This window comes from Antechinus flavipes, chromosome 3 (genome assembly GCF_016432865.1).
Source record: "Antechinus flavipes isolate AdamAnt ecotype Samford, QLD, Australia chromosome 3, AdamAnt_v2, whole genome shotgun sequence".
NCBI classification, from domain to species: Eukaryota; Metazoa; Chordata; class Mammalia; order Dasyuromorphia; family Dasyuridae; genus Antechinus; species Antechinus flavipes.
In genome coordinates, this window is record NC_067400.1 from 463,635,441 (window position 1) to 463,660,621 (window position 25,181).

Below are 25,181 nucleotides of genomic sequence, written 5' to 3' on the forward strand. Positions count from 1 at the left end.
CATGACAGAGGAGGGGTAAAACAACATTAAACAAAAAAAGTATATTTCCTGAAATATATATTCAAGGGATGTAAATCCTATATGATGACTCATCAAGTGTTTTGTATCAAGATGGCTTTGATTTACAAATTCTATAAATTCAATTTCTATATTTCTAGGTTTTGTTATCTCAATTTCTATATCTACCTTCTGTAGAAAGAAGTATAACTGTGGAAAACTCTTATTCAGGGTTGGGAGAGGGATGAGTGAATCCATTGCACACCAAGAAACAATTTTTTTTAATGGGGCAAATCTTCATTATGTTAATTAACAAGAGAAGAGATATAAGCTTCTATATAACTACAAAATGTTATCTTCTGAAAATAATCTATAAATTTTGAAGTTAATTTTCTTAAATTAAATGCAAACTAATTTAGTACTGAGTGTTGGAGTTGTAAGTAGAATAAATCTGTAATAAAGTACCATTTTTGGATTCTTATAGCTTCTGTAATTATAATCAAGTCAAAACCACAAAACCTCCCCAAAACCACAGTTTCTTCATCTGTGTAAAGGGAATAAGAATACTTAGAATGCTTCCTTCATAGCATAAATCTGAGGATCAAATCAGATCTAATTTACACAAAGTCCTTTGTGATCCTTAAAGTACAATATAAATTTTACCACCATGGCTAATACATCATTTGATAATAGAGTTAAGTCATAGATATAGAGGTAAAAGAACTTTCAGTCTAACCAATCTGTTTTACAAGATGGAAACTGAGAATCAAAAGGAGGAAGTGGCAGAGCCTGGCTTTAAACTTCAGTTTCAGGATCCCAATCTAGAATTCTTTTCACTCACTTTTTTGTATTTTGTTGTATAGTCAATTTCATTTCCATCTGACTCCTCATGACTCCATTTGATATTTTCTTGGCAAAGATACTGAAGTGGTTTGCCATTTTTTATCTTCAATTCATTTTCACAGATGAGGGAATTGAGGTCAATAAAGGTAAGTGACTTATCCAGAGTCATACAGTTAATTTCCACTCACAACACTCCTTCAAATGATTAAAATCCTTCAGTAATTCTTAAAAAAAAATCTTGAAAGGAAATTCTACTGTCAGGAAGCATCAGAATTTATTCACTGGGTGATAATCCAGTGCGTTCCAGTACACATGGACCTACATCCCCTCCCTTATAGATAAGAACAATAGAGATTTTTTTTAATACTAAAATGTGTGGAAGATAAGTGGGGCAGAGAGAAGAGAAGTATCTTCCCAAGCATACTCAGAGCCAAACTGACTCAATCAATGGTATTCATCCAGAGCAAAAGTACACAAATGAATACACCAGATACTGTTGGTGTTCTAAACAAAGACATAACAGAGACAAGAGATGAAATTTGCATTCTCTTGAGTGAAAACTATTAAGTTTTCTATAAAGTCAGGTGTGTCCAGTATTTTAGATGTTTTTTTTTTTTTTAATTTTTGAATTGTCTTTGCTATCTATAAGGGAAGATGGGGCTGTAACAAAGCTCAGCCTTTGACCGCAATGGTATGGAGAGAAAAGGAGGAGAGCAGTTTATCCAATTGAAATTTCAGAAGTAACTTAAGGAGTCAGAAAGTCATTACTCTACTTGGATTCTAACCAGGAAACTAGGATTAACACCCCAAGTACTGGAAAACAGTGCCAAGAGATCTCTAATGACCAGAACGGCTGAGGGCATTAGTAAATAAAAGGATTGCCAGTGTGCTTTGAAGTACTTTAGGTTCCTCTGGGATGAAAGCCACTACACACATGTAAATTACTATCACAATTACCATTGGGAATAGTTTTTATAGTTTCACTTCCAAATTGTCAGGCTTCAGCTCACAAGGAGTCAGACAGCAATTTTATTACTGCTTTAGAGTTTACAGTTACATAAAGCTTGAAATAAAAAGAAGATGGTCTTAGATATGGGGAAATTCAACTTCCTTAACTCCTTTTTTTCTTTAATTTCATATTTTAAGGAAAGGGAATAATTATGATAGACAAGGGGCATTACATTAATATCCTGGGGTTCATGTGTTTTTTAAGGAGTTTTCAGTACCTAATGTTGGAAAATATAATGGACAATTGGGCAAATAGCCTAAAACTGAAAGTTGAGTCCAGGAAAGAAGAAAAACTTTTGAATTTTATCAAAACTCCTAAATGCATTTTTGAATCCTTCGGAACTGAGTAGGAATCATGTGGATGTAAGGTCATAGTTTGGAGACAATAGCTAATAAAAAGCCATTTAGCTTTATAATGGAAACCATTATAAAGATGCTATGTCAGGTCCAGTTCTCTCCTATGGACAAGGTACTCATCCACAAATAAATAAATAGAAAAGATTTCCTTTCTAACAGTCCCTCCACCTCCTTTTTCATATTCTATTCTACTTAAATTTGCCCCAAAACAAAATCAATAGACCATCAACTAGAAGACATCACAATTATTGGCTCTAAAAGAAATTTTTGTAACAAGTAATTTCTGAGCTAGGGTTTAATCAGGATGAAATTGTCAGAACATTTTGCAACTTTCAACTGTAATTTTTTCATCTATTAATGTAAATTTATCTTCTTCCATATAATATGTTCCCCTATAATAATTTATAATAGTTCACATTTATATAATGCTTTAAAGTACACAGTGTTTTACATATTATATCATCAAATCCTCACAGTAGTCCTAAAAGTCCTAAACTAAAGCAAACAGAAGTTGACACATGTTCAGAGTTACACAATTAGCAAGTAATGGAGGCAAGAAACAATTAACTTAATTTTACCAAGCTTGTGTGATTCTCATTGTGGCTCTATGATATGTTATTTGTTCCTTCCTGGCTGTTTGCAACATTTTATCCTTCATGTGGGAGCTCTGGAATTAGACAATAATATTCCTGGGTATTTTCATTTTGCCATCTCTTTCAGGAAGTAGTCAGTGGGTTCTTTTAATATCTTCTAGGATATCGTGGAAGTTTTCCTTTATAATTTGTAATATAATGCCTAAGTTCCTTCTTTGATCATATTTCTCAGGTAGTCCAATAATTCTTAAATTATCTTTATCTTTTTTCCCCCAGATCAGTCATTTTTTCTTATGAGAGTTTATTTTTTCTTCTTTTTTTCCCCTTTCATTTGATTTTGTTTTATTGTTTCTTGATGTTTCATGAAATCATCATCTACTTGCTTAATTCTAACTTTTAAGGAATTATTTTCTTTAGTGAGTTTTTATATCTCTTTTCCCATTTGTCGAATTCTGCCTTTTAAGGAATTATTTTCTTCAGTGAATTTTTGCGCCTCTTTTACCATTTGGCCTGTTTTGTTTTTTAAGGTGTTGTTTTCTTTAATATTATTGTTGGTGCTCCTTTTACTAAACTGCTTATTCTTTTTTCATAATTTTCTTGCAACAGATTTCTTTTCCCAATTTTCCTTTCCTGTTCCTTTTTCTTTCTCTAACTCTTTCAGGTTTTCTTGTTAAGCCTCTATCCCATTTCTTTGAGGCTTTGGTTATAGCTGTTTTCTCATTGTTAACTTCTGAGTTTGTGTTTTGGTTTTCTTTGTCACAAAGTAGCTTTTTATAACCAGGTTCCTTTTTCATTATTTGTATATTCTTCCACCATAATTCTTGTGTTTGAATTTTATGCTAAAATTGGACTACGCTCATGTTGGAGTAGGGAAGCAGTATTCCCCACTTTTCAGACTTTTTTATATTGCTGTTTTTAGACCTAGTTCATGTGGGGAAGGGAAGGGGAGAAGGTCTCAAGTTTTCATTGTTTTCATTAATTCACAAGGATTATGGTCAACTCAGTCTATGATTTGCTCTTTATCTAAGAAGGGACTGTACTACCCTTCAGTGATAAATACTAGTACTCCTGTTGGCTCTGGAAATGTGATCAGATCCCTTACTCTTTTAAAGTTAACTTTGTAACTTTGTGAATTCACACCTCCCTTAATCCTTCCCTTGGAGGGGAGGAGTCAACCTTTGGGAGATGATATATAAGAAGTGAACAGGGGCTCCCATCGAGAGTTCAGCTGGAAAAGATTGAGAAGGGAGCATCAGTTCAGTTGAGGAGAAGCCCTCTCTCGGAGGCGCAACCAGATTCAGCACTCTGGGAGATTGAGAGCCAGAAGCCCTCTCTCAGAAGCAAAAGAGATTCATTTCCAACTTTCACCTTGGTGCTGGCTGGAGGCTGAAGAAAGCAGAGGCAGGAGCAAGGGGCAATCTGCAAGAGCTCTTGGAACCAAGCAGAGAGATAGGCCTCTAAGAAAAACTAACTGGGCTATTATTGAAGGACACAATAAAAGATTTTTTTTTTATCAGCTTGCTGTATTTGGAGTGATTATTACTTTTAACTGAAATTAAAGCTGCTTCCAGAAAACCTCCCCAAGAAACCTGCTCCCAGAGAGAACCACCATTATATTTTAAAGAAGAAAAACACCACAACTCTCCCTCCTGGAATTATAATTCATAATTTCATTTGTCCTTTAGAGTTATCAAACATCAGTTCAGGAACTTCTGTAATCTCTTTCTGCCCAGTTGCTCAATCCCTTACCATCTCTGAGCAGAGAGCATCTAAAGCTATTGTTTCCACTGTCATAGCCATATCCTAAATCCACCTAGACATATTGCAAGACCATGTGCATTCTGGGCTGGTCCCTACCACAGAGTCACAGCATTCTACTGCTAACTTCCTAAGTTGTCTTGGAGTGCAAAAAGCCTTACCTTAATTTTTTTTTTTTTTGCTCTGATATTCCAGAAATTGACTTGAGGCATTTTTTTTTAAATTTGGAGCAAAATCTTGGGAAAGTTCAAATGGGTTGTTGCTTCTACTTTGCCATCTTGGTTTTTGAAGCAAGATTTAAATTGAGGTCTTCCAGACTCTAGTTCTGAGTTTCTACCTTCCTTGTCATCTAGGTAATATTCTTTGAATCTAGAAACTAATGTTCTTTTATCTATAAAAGAGAGGTCAAAGAGCAACCTGTCATGTTTTTCCTGTACAGGACCTAGACCCTCAGTAAGTGGAGAGAAATCATAACTAATTGAAATCTGAAGAGAATAACAATGAGCCAAGACCTGGACTTTACTTAAAGCTACATGAGAAATGTTTTGCCCATTGTGGTTTATATGTATTCACATAACCTAGATGTGACTCACAGAGAATTATGAATAAATAAAGATATTGTTAAAATCTCCACTGCTCTCAGTTCTCCACAAAAGACTTTAATTTCTACCAAAGGGAAGCAGGAAGTTGGGAATAAACTGTTCTCTGAGAAAAGATGCCAGATTCGAATTTTGTTCCCTAAAATATTATTAATCTAGGGGAGACCATTTTTAGGTTTAAGTTGAGTCCTGATCATCATTTCTTAATGGGGAAATAATGAATCAAATTATATTTGCAAAATTTGACTGCCTTCATACCAAGTTCTAGTTCCAAGATGAATACATTACATAAAATTAGGAAATAATTAATCTATTGATCTTAGCTAACAACAAACAGAAATCTGAGGTGTATAGATAAGACACATACATTAAATAAATAAGATCTCTCATTGGGATTGAAGTGTTTCAGTTCAAGAGAGAGACAGAGTGATAAAGAGAGACAGAGACATAGAGAGAAACAGAGAGACACACAGATAGAGGCAGAGAGACAGAAAGAGGAAGACCCCCATATTTCACATAAAGGGAAATTTCCTCAAAGTCTCTAATGTAGTAAATTAGGATTTGAGACAGAATCAAGGTTCCCCTATATCACTTCTTCACAGTGTCTTTCTCTCCCTATAAGGTCCTCTCTCTTAAAGAGAATTTAGAGTCATGTCTTCTCCTTGATATCTGGAAGCCAAAGATCTCTCCTCTCCCAAGTTCTCTCCAATTTTGCCCTTCAAATAAGAGGGTGATATGACTAGTAAGTATCTGAGGCCAGATTTGAATTCACAAAGTGGAGTCTTCTGATTCCAAGCCTGGCACTCGATTAATTTTACCATCTAGCTGCCCCTATAGAAGGAATGGGAAGATTTTTAATAGGCTAATCTGATGATTTGAATTAAGTATTAGTTACCTTATATTTTGCCCATCTTAGTATTCATTGACATAAGTGAAATATAGGCCTACTAAATAATGGCTTCATAGAGAAATAGGAAGACATTATATAAAAGACTTTGAATGATTTCGTTATTTTCTTCCTTTCATAGTCAAACTGAAAAAAAAAAGAAAAAAAATTCTATATTTATTGTTTTCACTTCCACATTGCCCCACTCACTTGATTCTCTTTCCAATCCTTTTCTGAGTAGTTTAACCATTTACTTTCCTCAAGGTTACTAATAAAGTCATAATTGCGAAATAAGATTACTTTTTTTAGTTCCTCATCCTTGTTAGCCTCTCTGCAACATTTACACTGTTCCTTACCCTCTCCTCTTGAATATTCTATCTTTCCTAGATTTTTATGGTTCTTATTTTGTTTCTTTCTGTCATTTTTCATGTTTGCTCTTCTTTCTTGGTCATCATTTATATCTTGCACTATGAATGCCCCTTAAAGCTCTGTCCCAAATCCTGTTCTCTTCTCTTTTTCTAAATCTTCTTCTTGATCATTTCTTCACCACTTATGGATTTGCCTGTCATCTTCAGGTAAATTTTAGATCTCTCATTTCAGCCCCAGTATCTTTCTTTAAATTCATCCCTGCTTCACCAATTATCATTTGAAAATCTCCTAATGAATGATTCATGGGCATATCAAACAATATGTTCAAAACAGAATATATAAAACTTCATCATAACTCATCTTTCCAAAATTCCTATGAAAGCATCAAAATCCCTCAAATCACAAGGTTCACAACTTTAGAATAAAGAATTACTTCAAGAGCATTAAGAATAAGAATAATGCTCTTCTCTATTGTACTTCTCATATCCAAGAACTGCTCATTTCTACCAATTCTCCTTCCACAATATCTCTCATTTCTATTTACAAATACCATAGCTATCATCCTATTTCAACTCATCACTTCTTGTCTATATTATTCCAATAGCCTCATAATTGGATATCCAGCTTCCTATCTCCTATTCTCCCCAAAGCTGCCAAAATAACATTCTAAAGTAGATGAGCTACCATGTCATCACGCTGCTCAAATTAATCTAGCAGCTTTCTATTGTGTCTAGAACAACTGCCTCTGTATGGCACATAAATTTTTTTTTACAGTAGAACTCCAGACTATTTTTCTGGCTTTATAATACACCATGTACTCTGTGTTTCAGTCAAATTTAGTCTGCTGTTCTTTTAACTAAATATTTCATCACCTACTCCTATGACTTTTTATGGATTGTCTTCCAAAATAGAATGCAGTCCCACACCACCATCTCACAACACTCACCTTTTTCCTGGCTCCTAAAATTCCTAGTTTTCTTCAAGGTTTAGTTCACATGCCACTTTCTACAAGATCCCTAGTTGTTAATGCTTTTATCTTCTTCCTCATATTACTCTTGAATAGTTAGCAATCAATCAATTAACATTTATTATGTATCAGACACAAAGCTAAGTATGAGGGATAGAAAATAAAGCAAAAGAAAATCCAAAGCAAAAACACAAAAAATGTGTTTTTGAGGACCTTATAATCTAATGGAGGGAAACAGTATGAAAACAAACACATGCAATGAAAACTACATACAAGGTAAGGTGATGTTGTTTAGTCAGTCTGACTTTTTGTGACCTTGGCAAAGATATTGGAGTGGGTTGCTGTTTCTTTCTCTAGATAATTTTATAGATAAGAAAACTGAGACTAATAGGCTTATGTGACTTTGCCCAGGATCACACAACTAGTAAGTGTCTGAGGCCAAATTTGACCTCAGGACGATGAATATTCCTAACGCTAAGCCCAACCCTCTGTCCACTATACCACCTAGCCGCCCAAACAGGAAAAATAGGAAACAATTAACAGAGAGAAGGAACTAGAATTTAGAGGAGTTGAGAAATGATTCTAGCAAAAAATAGGATTTTACCTAGGATTTAAAGGAAGCCATGAGGCCAGTAGGTAGAGATGAAGAGGGAGAATTGCTCATCCATTGCATCTTCCCAGTAGAATGTAAATTCAATGAGGGCAGACAGTTTATTTTGTTTGTCTTTTAGCCACAGTGTCTAACAAAGTGACTGGAATGTAGTTGATGCTTAATAAATGCTTTGGAGATTGGCTTTGCCTCTTGTATTTCCTCAGCTATGAAAGTTGAAGGCAAAATAGAGACATAAAGTTGCATTTTTTACTTCTGAAATTCAAAAGGAACTATATGTGTACTCTTATCTCTTAGGATCCAGAATGTCATCTGGCCTGACATTACAGGTATTCCAGAGTCAGTAGGCATGATAATGTGAGAAAACCCAAGAACTTAAGGTTTAACATCAATTGGAAAGTCATTTTTTTTAATGAATCTAATGGAGCATCAACAAATCAACAAGCTAATGATGAAAGGCAGAAGAGAAACTACCCCCAAAATCATCAAGAGAAACTATCCCCAAAATCATCTCTCTATAGTTGGAAAGGTGCCAAGAAAAGTACTATAGGAGGCTGGACCTAAATATAACCCAATCATTGAAGAAAGAGAAAAATACTGAGTAGAACTATTCTAATTCCATAGGGCAGTAAGAAAAGAATGATGTTTCTTTGCCTTTCACCCCAAGACATTTATTCATGCAAAAAAATTCCTGCCAAAGATACTATCATCTCCTCAAACTCTGGTTCAAAGAATGAAACAAAATGAAATGAAAATTATTGAACAGATAGATCATAGAATATATTTATTCAATATTTCCAAAAGCTCAAGGACCATTGAGTCAGATTTGTCACAGAGCTGGGAAAATGTTTCACTAAGAAGGGTTTTTATTTTGCCTGAAGTGATTGTCCAATTCTGTATTTCTACCTTTACATACTTTTGTCAAACAAAAGATTCCATTGTCCTACCTTTCATCTCACAGCCCTGATTAATTTACAGAGGACTTAAATCTTTTCTTTTTCTTTGTTTGCCAGCAGAAAACTATGTGGTATCTTCTTAATTGACAGTAATGTTTATTAGGCTACCTTTTCAGGACAGGTACCTTTTATTCAAAATGCCATTGATAGATTTAATTATGTTGAATGTTCTTTAAAAAAAACACAATCCCATTGGCGCAATAAAATATATTGAGTTTGATGTGTTTGGCTGCTAAAACTTTCATTTGGCCAAGGCTACATAGGCTGAAGTCTCCAAGTGTAAATTATAATGTTATTTGAGATGAAGTATAGAGTCATTTGTGGTGCTCAGGCACGACACATGATGTAATCTTACACTCTATCTGCAGGTGTGATATTGGATTCTGCTAGGACAGGCACCTGGTATCAATGTTCAGTTTGGCATTATTTCAACAAAACCTACCATGGTTGGAACAGATGAAAATAAAATAGAATAAAATAGCACCCAGGGACAATTGATTTTTTTCGAAGAAGAATGATGAGCAATCATCACTGATGATATGACACCTCATGCTTTTTACTGTCATTAAACATCCTAGAAGTATTTTATCTTTTGTAAATTTTTGACAAAATTCCCTTTGTCAGTGCCAAGGGAATAATGAATGTAAACTCATTTTTATCATAATGTATTGTTCTTCATATATGAAGATGATATTAATGACAGTGGATTGTTTTTGAGTAGTGGTAGTGGAACTGAGTTTTACTCCATATGTAAACTTGGGAAAGTGATTTGATCTCAATGGACTTCCATTTTCTCCTTGTCAAATAAGGAGGTTGGGATAGCTCCTTTCTTACTTCCCTTACAATTCTAAACCCTATAGTCTAGTGACATTCAGTATTCTGGTCTCAAGTTGTCAAGGACACATTTGCAAAGTGCTTCTCTGATTGGTATTAGAGATATTATCTGAAACATGGAAGAGTGAAATGCTAAAAGTCTTGTGTGGAAAGAACCCATGACTAAGACCTAACTCACTGCACCAGGAAAAACAAGATTCTTGGTCTTAACCTGATCTACCTCTAACTTTAAGTTTTGTTTTTTTTAATAATGGTAACAATATTTCTGAAATAAACATACTAGCTAATACAAATTTTTGTTTTAGTTTATACCAAAGAAGAAAATACCCCACTTTACTTAATTTTACCTCTAGCAACATAAATTAGCATGTTTCCTTTTATCTTTAACAAGTTTAAAGTATTTTTTGGAATGGTATTTCCAACATCATCAGCTGTAGTGTCTGATCTTTATAATTCTTTTGTTGTTTATACCAATCAAGATGTGCCATCACCAGTGTGTCCAGAATTAATACACAAAAAGGGTCTAGATTTTGGGTTAATTTCGACTTTGGAATGACTCATTTTCTATTAATGGATTTGATTTGGAAGCAAAAGAATGAGGTAAATAGGATGTTACTCTGTATAGAAAATACTTATATGCTAATTTTGGACCCCGGTGACTGGTCTTTTCTACCTGTGACATGAGAAGCATTTTGCTGATGAGCTGACCCCAGAGCGATACCATTTGTGTATCCAATGAAAAACCATGAGGCTTCTCACTCATTTCTTTGGATGTTTCTTTTCAGGAAGGAAATAAAGATTCAATTTATACAAACAAGAATATAGGACAAATAGTAAACCTATTGGATATATTACATCATCCTTTTAATGCATTATTGTTGTTACTGCTGCTGCTACTGTTATTGTTACTGTTGTTTGAATAATAACATTTAATGTTTTGGATCAGACATTTAAATTAATGTCTTTTTTGTCTTTGTATCACTACAGGGCATAAATTGGATTTAAGTGAGACAGAGTTGCACAAAGTTGTCAGTTTCACTCTCTTTTCCAGAATGATCAAAGTCCTGTGTTAAGACAAAAGTCAAGATGGCTAGAATTGGCTTGTGATAGAGTAGAGTGACCTTGTCAACTTAAATTTCTGAGCAAGCTCTAAGTGCTCCACAGCACCTGCCTTCATGGATCCCAAAGTCCAGTGTTTCATCTGCCCATTCCAATGGGGGAAAGTCTTCACAAGCTTGGGGTAGACATCAGGTCTACAGGTTACCCTCAAACTGGTTTAGCCCATCTGCCAACATAGTTTTGCCAGAGTGTAGCCCCTCTACATGCTGCAACTTCTTGGAGCCACAAAAGAGAACTGAATTGGTGTGCCCCACACAAATGTGGATAAGCAGTTCTGCAAAGGCCTAGGCAAACCTTTACACCAGAGGCATTAGGTTTGCCAGAACATCCTAATGTATTATAATATGAACAACCAGAACTATTCACTTGCCTTAGTTAATTTGAAAGTGCAGTGGCTCTCTCAAAGAACTTTTTATCTTTCAAAACTTTCTGAACTCAAAGTAATTCAGTTATCTAAAATTAAAAGAAAAGCAAATGTTTGTGAGACTATAACAGCAAATAACAACTGCCAAATTTGTCCAATGAGAAGTTAATATTTTTCCACCCAAAGTTGTTATACTGTCTATCTCAGCTGCAGTACTGTACTTTTTACATATGACTTGATTGTCTTTGTATTTTATTAATTTAATTTCTATCCTATTAATGATAAAATTTTCATATTTATATATAAAAGAGAGCATATTGTTTTAAGCCAAATAGAAAAGGCCCATGCCTTTGGTTTCTGGAGAAGATATCTGGTCATTAAGTTTCTTACTTGGTCTTCCTAAGAGAATGAAAAGCTAAGTAATTATCAATGAGTAATTGGCTCAATTATGCTGTCTCCCAACAACAACAATAGCAGAGACTAGAACTTAATACCTTTGAATCAATTTATTTCTTTGCATATGAATCTCTGAGAAAATATGTGACAATGGGAAATTTGAAGAAAAAACTTGATTTTAGGTGAGAGAATATGACTGGATTAGATATGAAATATTAATGTATCATTAAATCCTTAATCTTTATATTACTAAGTTAGTAATCATATTGAAAGAAAGTAGTTACATTATTTTTATATTAAGAAGAATAAAATACATGAAAATTTGAATAATAGGATTATTAAACATTAATTGAAAGAGACTTTAGAAATCATGGAGTTCAATACCCTGATGACATAAACATTTAATAATTAATTGTTTGGGGGTAGGTAGGTGGTGCAGTGAATAGAGCACCAGCCCTGAAGTCAGGAGGACCTGAGTTCAAATCTGCCCTCAGACACTTAACACTTCCTAGCTGTGTGACCCTAGGCAAGTACACTTAATCCCAATTTCCTCAGGAAAAAAAAAAGTTTTATCTGGATGTTGGAAACATGTCAAAGAAATGCTTAATTTATTAAATTTTTATTTGAAAAGAACACTGCCTTTACATTGGAGACTTCTTATTTTTACTAAGATTCTATGAAAATTTAAAGGAAGTAATATTTTCAACTTTTATTAAATAAGAATTGTACTATATTTGAATTATTACAAGTTCCAAATGAGAAGGGTCTACTAGGGTTTTTTTTTTTTTGTAGTTTTGATCAATATTTAATTCATGTCTATTTGAAATGAGTTTGGATTTAGACATTTAATTAAGATATGGAAAATATACTATTAAAATTATTATAGTTTATCTTTGTATATAAATTTCCTGTTATTTACTGTGAAGACCAAAGTATTAGAATATATAAGATGAAGGAATAGAGTCATATGCAAAAGTAAACTGCAACTTTTTTGTATATCAAGAACACAAGAGAGTAAAGATGCAAAGGAGGATACACAAAGTGCTAAGAAAAAAAATGAAGGTGCAAAGATCATTTTTACCTGAGGTGAAGGTGAAAATGAAGGGATTAAGGAAAACTTCAAGTGGAGTTTAAATGGTACCTTCAATGAAGGATTCCAAGAGAAGGAGTTGGTTTGGAGCAAAGAGGGAGAAATACATTGTAGGTATAAAGAGAGAAGGGTGGCATAAGCCTCCATAGAAAGAAGATAGCAGGACAGGAGTGGAAAATATTCTTGCTTTGATGAAATATAGAAATTGTGAAGTATTAACATGTAATCAGTCGGTAAATAATGTTTTATTAAGCACCTAGTATTTCTCAGGCATTGTGCTAAACAATGAGAATATAAAAAATGCAAAATTGTTCTCAAGAAGCTCATTATCTGATGAGTGTCTCAATAAATAAATTTGGACAAGTCAGCTATATAAAAAATAAAAAGAAAATAATTAAGACAGGGAAGATATTAGAATTAAGAGAGGTTTGGAAATGCTTCCTGCAACAATGGGATTTTAGTTGAGAATTGAAAGAAGCAGGAAAGCTGCTAGGGAGGACTGAGGAAGGAGAACATTTCAGGAATGAATGACAGCTAAAGAAAGTTCCAAGAGCAGAGAAATGTGTATCTTATTTATAGAAGAGCCAGGAGGCAAGCATCATGTGGCAGGGAGTAAGATATAAGTTTAAAATGAGGGGAGAGGTTAGATTATGAAGGATTTTAAATACCAAATAGAACATTTTATATTTGATCTGGGAAGTAATAGGGAGCTATTATAATTCATAGAGTAGAAGTGTGAGATAGATGTGTGATGATTTAAGAAAAATAATTTTAGCAACTGAATGGAAGTTGGATTGGAGTGGAGTAGGACTTGAAAAAGAGAGGTTCTTATCATAAATTTGTCAATAGGTTTTTATCAATAGTCCTGTTTTGAAATGATAAGGCCTTATAGTAGAATAGTGGCAGTATTAGAAGAGAGAAGAGGATATTTTAAAGAGATGCTGCAAAGGTGAGATTAATAGGTCTTTGTAGCAGCTTAAATATGAGAGGGATGGGGCACATAAGAAAAAGTGATGACTTCTAGATTGTAAGCCTAAATGACTAGGATAATAATACTCTCTAATAGTGGGATTATGTTATAAGGTTATTTGAATATCTAAATCAAGATTTTATATATCTTTCATTAATTTTATTTTTGGTTTTTTATTGATTTTTTTTTATTTTCAAAACATATGCAAGAATAATTTTTCAGCACTGGCTCTTGAAAAACCTTGTGTTCCAATTTTCCCTCCCTTCCCCCTACTCCCTTCTCTAGATGGTATGTAATATGGTAAATATGGTAAAAATATGTGTGAAATTCAATATAGGCATACATATTTGTACAATTATCTTGCTGCATAAGAAAAATCAGATAAAAAAATCAAAAAATTCTGATGTCTCATTGAGTCATTCATTTCCATTTGTTCAATTCTAATTTTTAGTGAATTATTTTCTTCATTACTTTTTTTTTTTAGCTCCTTTTGTATTTGGCCAATTGAATTTTTAAATGAGTTGTTTTGTTCATTGCATTTTTTTTTCCATTTTACAAATTCTGTTTTTCAATGAATTGGTTTCTTTCTTATATCTATTTTATAAGGAGTTTTGTAAGGAGTTTTTCCTTTCATCAAATCAATTTTGTAAGGAGTATATATACCTTTCCCATTTCATTAAATCTATTTTGTAGGAAGTTATATACTTTTCCCATTTCATCATGTCTATTTTTTAAAGAGTCTTCTTCAGATAATTTCTGTTTTTCATTTTCCATACCCTCTTGCAAAGATCTTAATTTCTTTCCCCATTTTTCTTCTAACTCTTTTATAATCCTTTTTGAATTCTTCCAAGGGAGCCTTATGAAATGAGGCCCAACTCATATCACCCTTTGGTGCTTCAGTTGATTGGCCTTTAGGAACCTCAGGGTTTGAGTTCTGCTCTTTTCTTTTGCCATAAAAGCTATCTGGTCAGAGCTCTTTTTCCTTTTTTGCTCATTTTTTTCTAAGAGTTGAGGTCTACTCTTAAGGCAAAGAGGCTACAGCCCACTTTAGTTTGCCTGGGGCCAGTGCTGCTGACTGACTTTTGGAGCTGGATAGACATGGCCAAGTCCTGTATTTTGGGGTTTGGGGGCTCACAATTTTTTTCTTTTTGTATTTGCTTTAGGTGTCTCATTGTAAATCTGCTGAACCACCAACTTGCAACCAGGACAGAATAGCCTAAGAGCTTCACTGTAGATTCCCATATGTGAAGAGCAGGACACACCCTAAAGCTACTTGCCCTGGGCTCCCTGCCGTAGTGTGGTTCAGCAGTCTCTCCCCCTGACCAATTGAAACAGACCTTTTTCTGAAATTCTTCCAGAGTATCTTCTTATGAAAATTTCTTGTACTCCAAATATTTGTGGATTCTGTCATGCCAAGACCAGTTTAGAGGCTTAATCTGCTGTTGATCTGAGGGAAGCTTGAAGGAAGTCACATAAAGATATATCTACTCTCAGCCATCTTGATTCCTGATTTTATATATCTTCTAGTAGGTAACTGGGAATAACTGAATTTTTAATAGAAAAGTGACACTTCAATGATGTTATTCAGCCAGCTGTTCCAAAGATGAATTAAAGAGTAGATGAACTCAAGTGTCTGAAAATGAAATTGCTTTTTCCTTCTTCCTTGCCTTCCTACCACATTCAATTATTTGCAAGTTTTGAAGCTTCATCAACAGATTTTTTTGATCTAATTCTACTTTTACCAATCTAGCTCAGGCCCTTGAAGCAATAGCAGGACTATTGCAATATCTGATCTCTCAACCCCCATCTCTCCTCAACCAAAGTATCATAGATAAATAGGTATAGTTATATATTGATAAATGCACACACACATATACAAACACATATATATTTTTGTACAAGTATACATATATTTATATGTGTATAAAACTGTATGCATATGAATGTATGGATAAATATATATGTGTATTGGCACACACACATATATATAGTATATGTGTGTGTGTGTGCATATATATATATATATATATATATATATATATATATATAAATAATTCCAGATTATTCCTCAATAATCATTTATCTGCTCCAAAACATTCAATAGCTCCCCATTACCTACTTACTAAAATGTAAACTCCTTAATTTGGCATTAAATGCTCTCTACAATTAGGCTTCAATTTTCCTTCTAAAGTCTTTGTTAACTGACTACACAATGATGAATTATGTTGTGCTGGTGAACTGTGAAGTGAATTAATCCATTCCTATAGTACTTACCTCACAAAGGCATTGTGAGAATCAAATGAGACAATGTGTATAAAATGCTTTGTAAACCTTAAATCAATGTATAAATATCAATTATTATTATCTTGTTGCATTCCAGTTCCTTATAAGAACATCCATGAAAGCATACTAAAGGCAAACAAGATCACTAAACTAAGGAGAATGGATTCTGGGCACTATAACTGGATTGGAAAAGAGACTTTCTGTGCATGTGAGAGGAAAAAATTCTCTAGGACCTTGATCTGTCCATGACCGAAATCACATACCTTCAAGAGTGATTGGCCACAAAACTTCCTGTAAAAAAGGTAGGAATGTAAGCAAAAGGGCAAATCCCCTGCCTTGTCACCAAACTCTCATGGCATAGATAGAGAATAATGAGAACTAAAGAGAAGGAAACTGTTATAAAACTAATGGAGATCATGCCAGCTTGGTTTCCTTCACCCAGAATCAGAAGACACATTTTGGCTATCTACTTTCTCTTTTCTTGGCCTTTCCTATCAATTGACATCCTGAGAGTTGACTTTGGTGTGAATACTTGAAAGGTACATAAAGCTGGAAAATAGATTCATGGATTCTCTTATTCTCCCTTGGATTGTCATAAATTGAAAGCTTTGGATTGGGGGCTTAGATTTCCAAAACATTATTTCCACATCTTTCTCCTATTCTTGTCATTTCAAGAAAAACAGCCGTCAGAGCCCAGAGCCCAGGATGTTTTGAAATTAGGAAAGTAGGAGTGGTGGTGACAGACTTTTTATCCTTTTCTACTTTGCTGGAAGTTTTTTTTTCTAAGTTGCTGTGATCTCATAGCTCACTGAAATTTAACCAAGCCATGCTCCAAGTGCTTTTGTTCAGAGCTCTCTCCATTACACATAGACCTATCTACACTTCTCAGACTTTTTGTTTTCCTCATACAACTGTAAATTGATGGTTTAAAGCATGTGAACTTTAAGTAAACTAATTTCTTCCATAAGCACCACACAGTTGAAGATCAAAGCTGACATACCATCCACTGTGATTTACATGTCAGTGACAAAGAATAAAATTCAAGGTCTTTCCTTTAAGTGGAATAGTTAGAACTATATAAGAAATTCTTCTCACTTTACTGGCTCTATGTGTGATCTGTTGTTTTAGGCTTGCTCATATAACACTTTAGAATCACTAAAAAGAAAACAGGAAGCGTTATTTCCAATCTAAGCTGCTTAAACTCCCACCCTTTTGTTTAATGACTCCGATTTGACTTAAGAAGACTTTCCACTGCATTGGGAAGAAATCCCAAAGTCATTTGAACAAATCTCTTCTAAGATTTTCCTTACCTCTTAAATGCAAGGAGAAAATTTCAAGATGAATTGTTTTAGGATCTCACTTTTTTCACTGCATTGTATGTCTTACAATAAAAAGACATTCTGAGAGTGAGAAATACAAACAAGCAATACTAAATATCTGATTGCTAGCTTTACCCTTGGTCTTCTGGAATAATGGATGAGCTTTTCATTGATCAGTCTATAATGTTCCTAAAACAGAAACATAAATTTTCAAAAAGTGGCAGTTATCTTGTAAAATTGCTTGTTGCATACAGTTAGAGGTCTGAGATAAGGACTGTGTTAGATTTTGCACATAGTTCTATTTTCTTATCATTTTTCCATATAGTCCAGTTAAGTAAAGGTAGTTTGACATCAAAAACCAGTGGAACCCTGACATCTATTGGGATTGGCCCAACCAACCTTATGACTTTAAACCATACAGACCCATGCTCAAGAAAGCTCTATGCTTCCAGAGAGATATAGAAAATACATCTTTGTCAAGTACTTTCAGATGATAAAGTAAAACTAAAGTACTTACATACTACAGCCCTGTTTGTCTCCAAGGTCTTAATCATTATCAGATTAACCATAAATTTCCTGTCCTTTTCCCTTTAAACAAAATGCAGTGCTATTGCCTTAACCAATGTCTCTAGGTAGGTTGTGGAGAAGCTTGCTTTGAAGTCAGATTATGTCAACCTTATAGTACCTCCTCAGGTCACTTAATCTCCACTGATTTATTCACCATTATCACTCTATCCCAAAAGTACTCAGTGGTGCTTATTGCAACTGCATAATAGGACAATTAAATCCAGAAAACCATAGCTGGGGACTAAGCATTGCCAACACACGTAAGAACTGGAACAAGTGACTAATGATGCTCCAGGTGTGGAAAGGAACTTTTGTGTGGCCTGTTCCATAGCATCACTTAAACAGGAAATCCACCAGAAATTCACTTTACCCCATTTATAATCCAAGATCTCTGGGTATTGTGTTATTTTTCAATTAAAGTGAGAGAAGAGTCAAAGAAAGTGGTGTGTTCAGATGAAGCCATTATCTAATCATACTTCTTTCAACTGAAAACTCTTCCTATATACATAATTTTCACCAAGCTTCCATCTTTCACTTTAAATAAGCCCAAATCCTTTTTCCATATTACAAAGAAAATGGAAATTTTCATTAAATAGTCTACAAAATGAAAACATTTGGAAGAAATCCAATTCTAGAATGTATCAAATAATCCCATTTTACCACAATCATCATAGGCACCCCTGGCCCTGATTGTTGGATAAATCTATTATAAGTCTCACTTTTGTTTCATACATCTGTTGCCTTAGGATGTTTTTCCTCCTTAAACTATTCACAGAAGCTTGAGAAAATTCACACATTTAGTTTGTTAAAATAAATGACTGTGATATTCCCAAAATAAGAATCCACATCAACCCCCCAAAATCTAACAATTCAATAATCAACAATCAACATATAAATTATTATCCATTGTATTATAGTTTATCAAGTTATACCATTATATTAAAAAGTGACAATTGCATTACACCTTAGGAGCAGCTAGATGATGCAATGGCCTCAAAACAAGAAGATGTGAGTTCAAATCTGTTTTCAGACACTTACTAGATTGCAATGCTGGGCAAGTCACTTAAACCCCTAATTGCCTTCGTTCTTTATCTATAAAATGGAGACAAACTGGAAAAGGAAATGGCAAATCATTCCAGTATCTTCGACAAGAAAACCCCATGGAAAAAAATTCATGGGATCATATTGAGTTGAATAAAGGTGAACAACAGCATATTATTAAACATGTTATCTCATTTGATTCTAATGCAAACCTGTGAGGTAGGACCTACCTTCCCCCACCCCTAACCCTTCCCTTTTATGGGTGAGGAAATTGAAGTTCAAACTGATTAAATGCTGAATTGATAAAGTTATATAACCAGCATGAGTTAAAAGTGGAAATCGAATATAGGTCTTTCTGGTTCCAAGTCCAAAACTCTATCTCCTACTTTCATTACAACTCAGAGTAGGAATGAAGGGGTAGCGATTGTTTCTGTGGATTATGTACCTGGCTGAGGCCATGGCCGTAAAAGCATAGTTAATAAAATATGGGTATAATGAAGAAACAAAGACTGAAACATTGGGCCATTCAAGCCAGACAAATGCTCATGTCTTCTAATCCTCCCTTAGACTTATTTTCTTATTTAATCAATCCTTTGAATTGTTAGTAGTCCAAAAAAAGAAAAAAGCTTGCATGTTGATGAAGTTGAGAGTTTTGGTTTCACTTTGCTTGTCTTTTTGAATCAGATTCCATTCTCTCATTATCTGTGCCATCTGACATCTCATTGAAAATAGAACCATATAGGATAATGAAGAAAGGTAGAAACCCTGAAGAATCAAGATCTCAAGAAGACTTATAAAACTGTCTTATAGAAGAGTACAATAACTAACACATTTGCCAAATACAAAGAGGGACAAGAGACCGTAGGAAAAATTTTTAGCTTCTTTCAGTACATAAAGCAGTATTTGCCATAAATTACTCCTAGATCCTAATGGATCAATGTTTGGTGATCTTAGCTATTGTCATCCATAACAAATTTGTGTAAGTATATATAGTAACTGATCTATTTTATACTTATGTACTAATATATGTGTTAAATACTGCTCAAGCCTAGGAGGCATCAATCCCTCCAAAATTCTCCCAATATTTCTGTCAGGAACCTATTTCATGATTACGCCAGAATTAATCTCCAGCCCATTCCCACAGCTTAGAAACAGACATCCTCTTAGGTAAGAGAATTACTTATACACGTGTTCTCTCCACTTTGTAACATGATGTCTGACTCTCTACATATTCTGATATTCTGACAGTTTCCAAAAAAAAAAAGGTAGACTGAGTGATGTCTAAAAACTTTAAGAATTTGGCTCTAGCTCATAGAGGCAAATAATCCTAAAATTCTATACTGCCAAAGTGGTAACAACCATAACCAAGCAACAAGTAACTACTTTGTTCAAAACCATGGGCACAAGTGAATAACATCCCAAAGATTTCATTATGACGAGGTATTTGAGGTATTTGATGTTTTCTGTGCATTTCCTTAAAAGGAGAAGCAGTTCTTATGTAACTTTTGAGTTTTTCAATTCTTACATACTAATATCTGTTGTATTATAATAGTCATTTCTTCAAAATTACCCACCACCTTTAGTGTGCCTAGAACACCTATGATATTTCACAAATGTTTATTTTTTAGGAGGAGAAAGGAAATATACGTATATATATAATAAAACTAAATACAAAATAAGAAAATAGAAAAAAGGAAATCATAAAAAGAAAATTAAAAAATAAATTTTCATATGCTGAGTAGAACACCAGGGAGGATTCAAAATATGTAACAATCAATTTCCATTTCAAGAAAGCATATATAATAATAGAAAAGATTGTATTCATAATTGCCTTTTCTGTACTCATTTGTTGGTTATTCTTATTTTCTCTATAAATTTTTCACTTTATTCTTTTATTCCTCTTTTAGTTCCCCCCACAATTCTCCCAACCAGGCTACAGTTAATCACACCTAGATAGATATACACTCACATGCATATATTAACCCCTCCATACACATACACACATTTATACAACATACACATATACATGCACTTATATGTGCATGCATGTATATTTACACATATGTCAACATGCATATAATGCATGCACATATATACATATAAAACAATATTAATAAGACTGACATATATTATAGCTTCTCTTCATAGAATCTTTGTTTCATTTTCCCTGATATCAATGATTATTAACCCTACTTTTTTTTAGAGAATATATTTTTTAAAGAGAAGTGACTGCTTAATCTAATTTCATGTGAGTCCAAACATCTTGTCTAAAACCCTTACAAATTAAATGAGCATAAGTTAAGGTTTATATACTGATCTAAAGTTTATATACTTATGAAATAATCAGTCTTACATGTTTAATATACTCAAGGGGAAACTTAAAACTCTGGAGACTTTTTAAAATTTATTTCCTTTCAAGTTAACCTATTTGCTCTAGTGAAAAGTGACTTAAGAACTCCATTTAGCTTACCTAATGAATTAATATTAGCTCTTTGGCAATATCTCGGGTATTCTATGATAAAGTCACCCAGAGAAAATTTTTGTAAGATAATACGATATTTATCAATAAGATAATAAGATAGCTTTATATGTGAAAGGGCTCATGGAAGTATTTTGGCATGTCCTATATAGAAAAAGGTAATTGGAAATGTATTATCCATATCTCCAATTGCATTTCCTTAATTAGAAGTTCTTTACTGTTGTTATATCATGGACCCTTTTGATAGTCAGAAGAGACTTATAAACTCTTCTCAGAATAATCTTGTTAGATGCATAAACTAAAATGCATAATATTACAAAGCAATTGTAATTTCCGGGCCAGCTCTCTGGAGAGTGCCAGGACCGGCCTTGGTCTTTAGGTGGAGAAGTGAAGGAGACAAGAGAGCTACTATGTGGCTGGTCAAAGATGGAGTCCAAAGTCTGGAATCTGGAGCCTGACGTCTTGATAGCCTTCTGTATCTGAGACTCCCTTAAATACCTTAGTACATTCACATCACTACAACACACTCAGCTGTGCAATTACATCACTATAGAGAACCATTATCTCACATTGAGTAGGTGCTTAACAATAAGCACCATGTTGTCCTTGATTCAAATATATCTTTTCAGAGTTCCAGCCCTCTAAAAGTGATACAGTACCAAAGTATTTTAATAGCAAAATTTTAAACTCCAAATTAAGAATCTCTCCATATAATAAAGAGATCATGAAAGATTTTTTTTTACCTAGAACAGTTTACTTTCATACCTGAAGAATAAACAATTGATTTTTTTAAATTTTATAATAACTTTTTATTGACAGAACCCATGCTAGGATAATTTTTTTACAACATTATCCCCTGCACTCATTTCTGTTCCGATTTTCCCCCTCCCTCCTTCCACCCTCTCCCCTAGATGGCAAGCAGTTCTATATATGTTAAATATATTGCGGTATATCCTAGGTACAATATATGTTTGCAGAACCAAACACTTCTCTTGTTTCATAGGGAGAATTGGATTCAGAAGGTAAAAATTACCTGGGAAGAAAAACAAAAATGCAAACAGTTTACATTCATTTCCCAGTGATGAACAATTGATTTTATATCAACCCCAAGTCCTTGATCCCTGTAAAGAATCTCATTTGTTGTGGAAGATCAGAGGGACTAAACTTTACCACTGAGATGAGAAGCTTAATTTTGGAAGTTTGGAAGAATGTTAACTTTCACATTTGCTTATGAATGATGCATATAAACTTTTCCTGAGATTCTGTATTATAAAACATTAAGGAAACGATTTAAAAAGGATAATTCTGAAACTCTCCAGTTCAGTGGAGAGCTATATATAATTCAGCATTATGGACTTTGTATTAAAGTACTACAATTGATTTTCTGGAGATAAAAAAAAAGTTTTACTGGGAGAAGATAATGAAGGTAGCAGTCTATCTCATCCTAATTAAACACATAGAGAAGAAATAAATTAATTAATAAATCTACAAAAGTATAAACTAGGTCATGAAAAAGTCTTTAACAATTTGAAACAACAAAAGTCCACTAAAAGAAAACATAAATCATTGAGGAAATATCTTGTGATTGATTGGCTAAAAGAAGCTGAAATATCTCTGAGCTTAAGTATAACACAGCAAGTCAGCTTGGAAGGCAAGTAAACAGGATCTGTTTTGTTACTAAGTGCCAGACACTGTATAAATTCCAAAAAATAGAAATACAAGGAAAAGGAAAGATAGTCTCTTCTTTCAGGATGCTTACCTTTTAATGAGAGTAGAGTATACTTAAAAGAAAATTAAGTAGAGGGAGGAGAAAGATAGTACTTACTGAAGGATGAGGTAGTAGAGAAAGAAGTCCAGGAATTTAGTAGTGGTGTTAGAGTTGACTGAAGAGTGAAAATGGTTGACCTGGGAACTTTTCAAAAAGTGGAGAAATATCTGGTCAAAGAGTATTCACAGTTCATAATTATTAGAAATCTTTTTTCTCTCTTTGTGGAGTTTTCATGAATTTTTTTTTTAGGAGAAACTGTCTGCCAGACTGCAAGAGTCAGTGTACTTGGAGAATCCTGAAACTGCCTTTCTATTTTTGTATTTTGAATATTTATTTTCTCCTCAGTATACAAGGAACTGACCAATCAGATGAAGAAACTGAAGGGGCAGAGTGATTTTCCAAGGTTAGAAGTCTCCTAGGTCATGGTGATGTATACACACAGGATCATGACCAGAGAAAGAATTCCATACTAGTGAAGCCAGAGAGAAATGAAAGAAGAATCATGGCTGTCCCAGACATTTTTTCTTAATACTAAAAGTATCTGAATTCAGGAGTATTTTGAAGGAATCAGCTGTGTCAACTGATACATACTGCAATATACATCAATTGACATTGTCTGATGCTTCCAAGTATTTTTTAAATCTTATATTCTTAAGAATGTATACATATATAATATATACATATGTATATATACACATATGTCAGTATTCATATGTCAAAAATGGGATTAAATTAAAATTGCTTCAAAATAAAATTATATATATATATATATATATATATATATATATATATATATATATATATATATAACATCAACTGATATATTTGATCCTGCTAGTGTTAAATTGAAGGTTGTGGAAGGAACAGACCAATCAGAGGAAGGAATCACAAGGGTAAATTGGTCTTCCAGGATGAAAAGACTACTGGGTAATGGTGGGGAAAAAAATGCCAAAGACTCAGGAGTGGAATCCAGGTAGAAATGAATAATCATGCATTCTAGAAATGCTGATTTTAGGAGAGATCTAATTACTGATGAAAGACTCCTGAAAGAGAACTAACTTTGGTACAGGGTGGGGATGGCATTTTTCTCCTTCATCCCAATTGACCACGTGATAAACTTGTCAACTTTGAAAAGTTGGAAAATGTGGAGTTCCCATGGGAATGTATAGAGTGTCATATTGCTGATGGAACTGTGAGCTGAAAGGCATAAGGTAAACTAGACATACTGATAAAGGCAGCTTTAAGACTCCAAAAGGGGACTTACCCTTTTATCTCAGCATAAAGATTCACCTCAGAAGAATTTCATGAGAACTTCACAAAGGAAGAAAAGAGCTATTAGTAACCAGCAACAGCTGTGAGTACTCTTTGGCCAAATGTGCTTTCCACAGTCAGGCCTATTCTCATGGATCTTGTGCAAGAAGCAAAAAGTTTCCTTATTCTTAAGGGAATAGAATTTTTTCTGTAATAGCTTTTTTACTGTACTTTTTTCCCTAAATATCATTTCTAAAAACTAATTAGGTCTATCTGATAATCAATAAATCATAGAAGGTGGGGGCTCATAATTTCTAGTACTAAAACCCAATCCTTTCTGTAGAGTTACTTGAAGAATGTTGATCCTACTTCAGATTTCATTATCCATAAAGATAATGAACCTATTAAAATCAAAGATGGAAGTTTGAATTAGGATGGGAAAGGGAGTTCTTTAATCCCTCATTGTATTTTCTATTTGAATATGCTGCTGGAACTCTTTTTGTGATAGCAAAGAATTGGAAAATGAGTGCATGTCCATCAATTGAAGAATGACTGAACAAATTGTGGTATATTAAGGTAATATTCCATTACCTTAGTAATATTCCATTATTGTCCTATAAAAAATTATGAACAAACTGATTTTAGAAAGGCCTGGAAAGATTTTCATGAACTGATGCTGAGTGAGACAAGCAGAACTAGAAATATATTGTATACAGTAACGGCAAGATTGTGTGATGATCGACTATGAAAGATTTGG